We start from the raw sequence: 9,127 nt of genomic DNA on the forward strand, positions 1-9,127 counted from the left end.
ACAGTGTTCATCTCCTACATGACTATTACACCTCCTTTTCCAGTTAGAAAAATAAGTTATGGTCTCTTATATACATCTTCTCATATTTAAATCATTCTTGGCAAGGTGTTGGAACTCTTAAATAAAATTTGGGTCACCTTCTAGCTGGAATTTTCAGAAGTTGTGATGTTCTGTGATTCATAGCTATATAATATCACCAAGAAAACCTATCAGCTAAAAGATGGGCATTGATAAATAGATAGATAGATAGATAGATAGATAGACAGATAGATAGATAGATAGATGGGTGGATGGATGAATGGATAGATAGATAGATAGATAGATAGATAGATAGATAGATAGATAGATAGATGGATAGATAGATAGATAAATAAATTTAGAATCATCAAAGAGGCTGTACAAGTTCCCCAATAAGTCCAAGTCCTTTTTATTTCCCCTGTTGAAACATTCTATATAAAAAAGAAAATAATCATAAACATATCAAAACCTACTCAATCATAAGCTTATATTACAATCTCTGACACATCTGTAGGACAGTGGTCTATGCATCTGTCAAGAATGAGCATCCCTCCATCAGCTGGGGAATGGCTAAACAAGTTGTGGTTTGTGATTGTGATGGATTACTATTGTGCCAGAATCAATGGCAAGGATGAGGGTTTCAGGAAAAAAAAACTGGGGACACTTAAATGAACTGATGCAAAGTGAATTATGCAAAGCTAGGAGAATATTGCACATGCTATCAGAAATATTGTCAAGATTGTCAACTGTGAATAACTTAGCTACTCTAAGACAATTATTCAAGACAATTCCAAAGGACCCATGATGAAAAAAGTTAACTATCTCCAGAGAGAAAATTGTTGAACTCTGAGTGCAGATTGGAAAACATTTTAAAATGTCTTTGATTTTTTATTTGCATTTTTTGCAACATGGCTAATATGGAAATGTTCTGCATGACTTCACATGTATAATTTATATCATATTGTCTGCCTCCTCAAAAGAAGAGAGAATTTGTAACTCAAAAAATATTAATGAATATTAATTTTTCTTACATGTAATTGGAAACTATTTAACAAAATTAATTAATTGTTAATTATCAGAATAACCTGCAGTTAAAATTCTGAAAGCTAGCAACAGGGGCGATTCATAAATAAAAACAAACCAAATAAATGATGCCCAAAAATAAGCAACCTTGAGGAAAGCGGGAAATAAACACATTATCCTAGAAGCATTTCTATGACAGGCTACATGCTCACAGCACACAAATAACTCAGGATCATGACAAGGCAAGATAAGAACAATATTCTTAGATGGCAAGATGGAAGATAATGCACAGATCATCTCCTTCAGCACATTTATTTGTCAGTTGAGGATATCAAGGACCAGAGAGGGTAAATTGTTAAGTTCCTTTTCCAAGGTCATATCTAATATATCAGAGTAGTAGTGAACCACTAGTTGTTACATATCAAGATCACCTACATAGAAAAACCCATGTGGGAGATGCTCCTTGAGGGGATGTGAGCGAGCAACAAGTGTTTTTGTGTATCACATTATGCCAGTTTACCAATGCCCAACATTTACTTTGCTTGTCTGATGCTTAAAAAGTAAGGGGTCTACAAGATAAAACACTGTCAAAGTTCTTCTTTGGCTTGGTGTCTCCCTTGAATATGTGAAGCCCATTTAAGTGCCCTTTATAGATGCACAAAAGTAATTCTATTCAGTGACTCTTTGACTATACAATAATAATGTTGAATTAAATTAATCTTCAGTTGTATTTCAATGAAAATCTATTTCAGAATATCTGAATCCCAGAAGTGAGTGTGACTATAAAGACACCTGGTCCAAGCCACACTTGAATAAGAATCCTATCTCCAAAATCCCCAGATAATCAGCTGTCCCATCTGTGCTTGAAGAATTCCAGTCATAAGCAACTTTCTACCTCCTGAAGTGGTATAAAGAGAGATACAGAGACAGAAAGAGACAGAGGATAGAGAGATAGAGATATGGGGAGAGGAAGGAAGGAAGGAAGGAAGGAAGGAAGGAAGGAAGGAAGGAAGGAAGGAAGGAAGGAAGGAAGGAAGGAAGGAAGGAAGGAAGGAAGGAAGGAAGGAAGGAAGGAAGGAAGGAAGGAAGGAAGGAAGAAGGGAGGGAGGGAGGGAGGGAGGGAGGGAGGGAGGAAGGAAGGAAGGAAGGGAGGGAGGAGAAAAAGAGAAAGGGGTGGAAGAAAATAGAGGGAGGAACAAAGGAAAAAATAAAAAAGGAAAGAAAGAAAAAAGAAAGAAGGAAAGAGAAATAAAGAAATGAATTCATAAAAACAATAGTATATTGCTGTGTTCCACATCCCTAATCTCCCACATCTGCAATGTAAGGAAGTTTATTTTCTTTTCATTTTTCTTTTTCTTTTTAAAATTTTTATCAATTTTTAAATTTTTTGGAATGAAACAAGCATTTTCATAGCAATATAATAAAAGGATAATTGCATATGAAACTGCAAATGTATTATGTACAACTTGCTATTCCTTTAACTATATCATAAAATTATGATACAAATTTCCTTTTATTTTTCTTTTAGTTTTTCTTCCCTCCCCTACCCCCTGCTATAGAGCTGGCTACCATTAGAAGCAAATATATGTGTATAGATAAACTCTATACATACTTTTACTTCTCAGTTCTCTTTCTGGGTACAGATAGCATCTTTCTTTATATATCCTTTATAGTTAATCTGAGTACTTAATAGTTAAAATGACTCAATTGCTCAAAGTTGCTCTTAAAACAACACATTGTGTACAATGTTCTCTTGGTTCTGTTTATTTCACACTTTATTATTTTGTGCAAGTCTATACATGTTTTTCTAAGATCATCAGGCTCAATCATTTATTTGGGACTAAACCTAGTCATCAAAATTTTATAGCCTTCAACTTCTTTTTGACCTAATCTGGTCCCCCTTCCCACCCCCCACAATTATTTACATTGTTGGAGCCATTGTATAAATTTCTTCCCTGGTTCTGCTTGGTTCATGCTGCGTCATTTCACATAAATCTTTACTGGCTTCCTTGAATTCTCTCTATTCATCTTTTCTTATCACAGAATCATCTCCCATGTTATTCATGTGCACTTATTCCCCAATCAATGAGAATCATCTTTTTTGTCTCCATTTCTTAGCAACCACCAAAGTGTCAGCTATTCATCTTCATAAGGCTGTTTACTCTCTCCTACAACACAGAGAGATTCCGAGTTAGTCACCAGCGTTAAGTGCCTAATATGAGGAGAAAATGGGAGCACCTGATATGCAAAATTACCTCTCTCCAATAAATACATACATAAATAAATGGAGAGAGATAGGTGGAAAGATAAATGAATGGCTGAATAGATGAATGAATGAATGAATAAATGAATGAATGGATGAATGAATGAATAGATGAATGGGCAAGCAGATCAATTTTCAGAAAGGGTCAAATAAGTTAATGTACATTAAGTCCTTTTTACGTGTTAAAATGTCATATCAGTGTAAGATATTATAGAGAAAAAAAGATAGAGATAGAGGACAAATAGCTGATAGAGAGAAAAACATACATAGATGATAGATAGAGCATGCCTTCTGCCCTCAAAATAGTTACCATATATCAAGAATGAAGAAGGGAGGAAACAAAGGATACACACTGAAGTAGATAAGCAAATATGGCCCTTAAATGGTTTTATTTTGCTAATAATCAGCTGCTGAGCAGGAATCTCATTCTGCATGAGCTAAAATAAAGGAATGTGGGCTGCTATTGTAGAAGATGGGCAGTCTGACTTCTTCTCTGATATCCATTAACTTTGAAAAGATTCTGGTTCCTCCCTGCAGGACATGAGCAAGAGCTACCCTGGGACCAGCAGAACTGGCCAGATAGCTACCTGCAGCAGTGAAAGCAGTGCCGCCATTGATGGAGAGGATGGCAGAATCACTTGGGGCTTCCAAGTAAGTTCCTGTTTCGTGATTTGGAACTCATCTTTCTCCACCCCCATCTGCCCTTTGATATTCTGCTTACTCACTGGCTATATCAGAAGTCACATGAGATCATCCCACCATGATTTTTCTGGTAGAATCTGGTCTTCAGGCATTTTCTTCATTGCTAGAAGCAAAACTCAAATCTTTACTCTAGGAATCATAGATTAATGATAAAAAGGGATGTTTGAAATTTACCTCAATTCTCTCAAAATACACAGAAAGAAACTGAGACAGAAAAAGGTTCCTGTCACATAAGCAATAAGTAAGTTGTTAAATTTATACCCAGAACATCTTATTCCACATTCAGCATCCTTTGTTTTATGCCATAAGACTCTAAAATAGGTATTTTTAAAAATCTACAGGACCACAAAATTATTTCATTTCAGAGCTAGAACCCACGTCAGAAGTCAACTAACTCTTATTTTACAAAGAAAGAAACTAGGACCCATAGAGAGAGATGGCTTGATCCAGGTCACGCTGATGGATGTGGCAGAACTTTATTCCTTCAAATACATAATAAAATTATCACATAAATTTCTTGTTTTCTTCCTTTTATCAACTCTCCCTGTCCCTCTGCCTTAGAGATGACTTCCATTAGACACAAATATGGGTGAAACTTGGATGTCCAACTTCAAATGGAATCGTGTGCTTTTCATATCTTAAACATCTATTTCTGCTCTAATAATGGTAAACACTTTGGGGTCTAGGGGCTGTGGTATTCATCCCTTTTCCTTATTCACTTACCTAAGTTCAGTCTTGGATCCCAGAGGGGATAGGCTCCCCTTTATTTTAATTCTTTGAATCCCTCTCCTTGCACCTGGTTGGGGGAGGAGAATAGTTTCAGGGTTAGGTCTCATTGGCCCATGCCAAAGATCTTCCCATTCTAGAGAGTAGAAAGGAACTTAATGTGCAATATGAATCAATAATAACACAGGTATTTATTTCCCACACACCAAGACACTAAGCACAGAATACTCAGCCTGAATTTAATAAAACAAAATTTAACAAGTGGTGGCAGTGATATTTGCTGGCTGGATATGACTTCAAATTGTCTAAACAGGAAGTCATTACCAGGCCAGCTGAGAGGGTTTTTTCTCATTTGCCTCACTTCTGCCTCATCTGTTTCAAAGTCCACGGCATTTGGCAAGCCAGCCCATGGTGGGATCTCAACTTCAAAACATCACTTCCAAACCTAGACTTGTCCTCATTCAGAACCCTTTTCAGGCCCTTCCTCATGCAGAAAAGGAGGCTAGGGGCCTAGATACAAGATCATCTCAGTGAGTCTCCCTATTCTAGCTGCCACATGAGAATGATTGTTACGGTGCCACATGGAGGAATAATGCTGGCCATCCTCTCCTCTCAAACCCACCAAGACTATGCTGGTATCCATTCCTACCAGCTTATGAGATAGCCAATTGTTAAATTTTCAATGTGGTCATTTGTATGTCAGAAATCAGAAGCACTACAAATTAAGGCTTGCTTGGTTGTTTTGTTGATTGTGTGAATTTAAGAAATGAATAGAGAAAATGTACATAATTCCAGGCTGATTAAATTTTCAAAGAGCCTGCTATCATGCATTTTTATCAGTGCACTTGTGTCCTCCCATGAATCCTCTGCAAAAGGTTTAGAGTAAGGTGATGCCATTTGGAGAATTAAGGAGAAAAAAAAGATAGGAGAAACAGAAGCATTCTCTTTTTAAAGGTCCACTAAGTCCTTAGCTTTTCTGGATTAGCTGCTAAAATGGGGATTGCTTCATTCCCACAAAACCCCAACCACACTCAACTTGGGGTGGCATCAGAGAGAAGTGATTAGCCAGAAACAGGGAAGGACTCTTTCTGTATGCTCTGAGTGACACCTCCTTTTCCCCCCATTACTCATTTTATCCGAATTTAATTCAGAGAAGTAAGAAAAAAAGCATCTGCAAAGTGCCTACTAAACAGAGGGCTGGGCACTGAGAATACCAAGACAGAAAAGTAATAGTCTTAGACCTGAAAGTTTTCTATCCTAACCTCCCCCTCTCCCAAAGAAGCTAGTTTTTAACTATTTCATACTAAATCCTTAAGCCAAGCTAGTACTAATGGCAAAAAAAAAAAAAAAAAAAAAAAAAAAAAAAAAAAAAAAAGGTTCTTTAAGGTGAACTAAAGACTGAAATCTCTTTAATTATATGAATGCAACTGTTTTGGAAAATTTTGATGAAAATAAATTAATGAGTAGATGAAGGAAGAAAGAGAGAAATAAATGAATAAATGAAGAATGCAAAAGTAAAACAAAATGAATAAACAAAGAAATGAGTGAGTGAGTGAGTAAGAGAATCATGCAGAGTATATATTAGGAGAGGGCAGAGAAGGGAGAAATAAGTTTAGAAAACAGAATTTTTCTCCTTTGTTTCTGTGGCTCCCACAAGCCTTCTTTGACATCATTAAGAACTACTCTGTCAACTCACCTGGAGAACTCAGGGATAGGGGTAGAATTATTCTGAGTGCACATTTTCTGTTTTTAATCAATGTATAGTTGGTCCCCCAGTTTCTAACAATGGGGATCAGTGAGAAGAAATAATTCTAACTAGAGGGCAGTCTATTAGAGAGGCTCTCACCCCATTACAAAGGGCTGATTCACCAATGGGCCATGGCTCGCCATGTGCTCCACAGCTGTCACCTCCGATGGTTTCTCCGTCATGACTGGGGTATAATTTTGCCTGCCTTAAGTGCAGGAGAGGGGAATTTCCGAGTGACAGGAAGGATAATTCATCATCCACTGCAGCTCAAGATGGTTATGAGGAAGAGAGATATCTCATCCTTATACCGCAGTTCATCTCTCACCTGACAAGAGCCTGGTAGGCTCATACAGGGAAAGCTTGATAAAATAGTTTAGAATTAGGCACCCAAAAAGAATGGTCAAAAGAAAGTCTCTGACCAAGGCCTTTGTTGCACCGAGTTAAAGGCCCAACTCCTGAGAATTGAATTCAAAAAACCCACCGTAAAATGTCACAAGAGAAAAAGCCTCCGACCAGGAATTGTGCAAGCCAGGTCATGCAGCCAAAAGCTAAGATTTTTTGTTCAGTATGTACTAGATGCTACTTTTATGCATGGACACTATGTGAACAAGAGGTGAGCAGTTAAATAATAGCCTAGGGCCAGCACCGGCACAGGCTGACCAGGTAGAAAACGGGCTTTGTGGCTCCCAAACTGCTGCCGTGCCTCCATCTTCAGCTGAAATGAACCTAACAGACATGGCTGTGCAAAAACGGATTTCCTCCAAAAGCCGGTATCATGGAACAAGGCTGGCCTAATGGCTGAAAAAGCCATCTGACCTTTAATCCAAAGTCGTAAATTTATCACTGTCTGAAATCGGCAGGATATCATTCTTAACAAGGCCATTTTTTTTAGGGCGTAGAGTTTCTAGACGATGCTCTCTCCGGCAACGAGAAGGCGACTGAAAATTCGTTCTGGGGAAACGGGAGGATAAAAGAAATCAGCCCTCTCCAAAGTGAGCCGAGGCTCCACGGCTGAATAGGGAAGGTAGCGAAGGCCAGGGAGAACAATGCCTGGCAACATCAAGTTATTCTATATTTCACCAAATGATAAATAACCAGGAGTCATGTTTATGTATAATGAATTACAATCCTTCTGCACTTACCTTAGTAACATTTTACAGGGGTTGTATTTTATTCCCAACTACCAATTATGTCATCATCCTGGCATTTACCTGGACGTAATGATACACAGCTACCCCATTCCGCCAACATAATTCATTGCTGGAAAAGTGTTTGTAAAGGCACACCGCGTTCTACACACCCATAATGACTTGGAGATCGCTATTAAATTTTACAGATTAAAGTTTAGTAAACCTTCAAAATCACGCACCAGTTTCTGTGTATCTTATTAATCCTAAAGGAAAAGCTGTTCAGCTATTTAAATGTCAATAACCAGGTAACCCTGTAAAAATCAGACAATGGGCAATACATTATCCGGCTTGGTTCCTCCTCCCATCGGAAATGGGTGAAGAGAGATGGCTGCTTGTTTAACCGTTTTGAGGCGGGACTTGGGAAAGCGATCATTTCTGCCCCCGTGTCGGTGATGAAAAATTGGGGCGAAACAGAGAGGGCGTCCGTGGACGTGCCCACCCCCACGCACAAGAGCCCGCTAACAATCCGATGTCAGTGCCCAGGTTGACTTTCTCCGTGCCCCTTGCCTGACGAAGAAATAGCTCCTGTCCCCTGACTGGCCTCACATTGATTCGCCTTAATTCTGCCTGGAGAACGAAAGCCCAGAGATCTTTTTATAAGCCGGTGAGGTCACCACGTTTAAATTAAAGCAACCTTCTCTGAAGCTCATTAATAAAAGTACGATGTGGAGAGAAATTTAATGTGAATGGTTAAAATGCCCGGGATTCCGCCTTTACTGTCAAACAGCTCAATTAAACAAATTGAATTTTTAAGCAACAAAAGGGAATTGAATCAAATTAGGACCGGAGCGGGCCCGGGAACGTGGACGTTTATGAGTGATCGTCACCGGCCCTCCAACATTGAGTTTCTTTATTTGTTGTCTCAGCAGTTAGAAGGGGTTGGCAGGGCTGCAATACAGAAGGATAAAAATGTTCACCATTGAAACACAGTTTGGGGCTCCCAATAAATCATCTGTCACTTCATCACAGCCCAGTAGATAATGAGCAATAAAGTTTTCACACTCAGGGAATGAGGATGGGGACACAAGAAATACAGCCCACGCTGCTGCCTGGGTCCCTCTCTGAGCGGCCCTCAGATGGCGCGACGTATAATGAATGACCTTGAGGTTTCTGGAGAAATAGTCCAGGCTTGGGCAAATCAACAGTTTTTAATACATTGAAAATTATTTAATTGGATTCCTGAGCTTTCTCCAAGAAGAAGAAAAACCTGGCCCCGGCTAGGTCACGTCAGGTTTAAAATCAGAATGGAAAGAAGCCCAGCCTCAGAGCAGCTCTGCTATTGTTAAACAGGGCTTGAAATCTGAGGAAGTCACTACCGTCATTTTCAGGGGCATCGGATGAAAAATGCTTGTAAGGACGTTATTTACCCTCTGCCCCCAAGACAGTGTTAACACAGTCTGGATTCCAGAATTCCTCGGCTGCGGAGGAGTCACTGTGGACAAAGGGATCTCCACAAAA

This window comes from Sminthopsis crassicaudata, chromosome 2 (assembly GCF_048593235.1).
Source record: "Sminthopsis crassicaudata isolate SCR6 chromosome 2, ASM4859323v1, whole genome shotgun sequence".
NCBI classification, from domain to species: domain Eukaryota; kingdom Metazoa; phylum Chordata; class Mammalia; order Dasyuromorphia; family Dasyuridae; genus Sminthopsis; species Sminthopsis crassicaudata.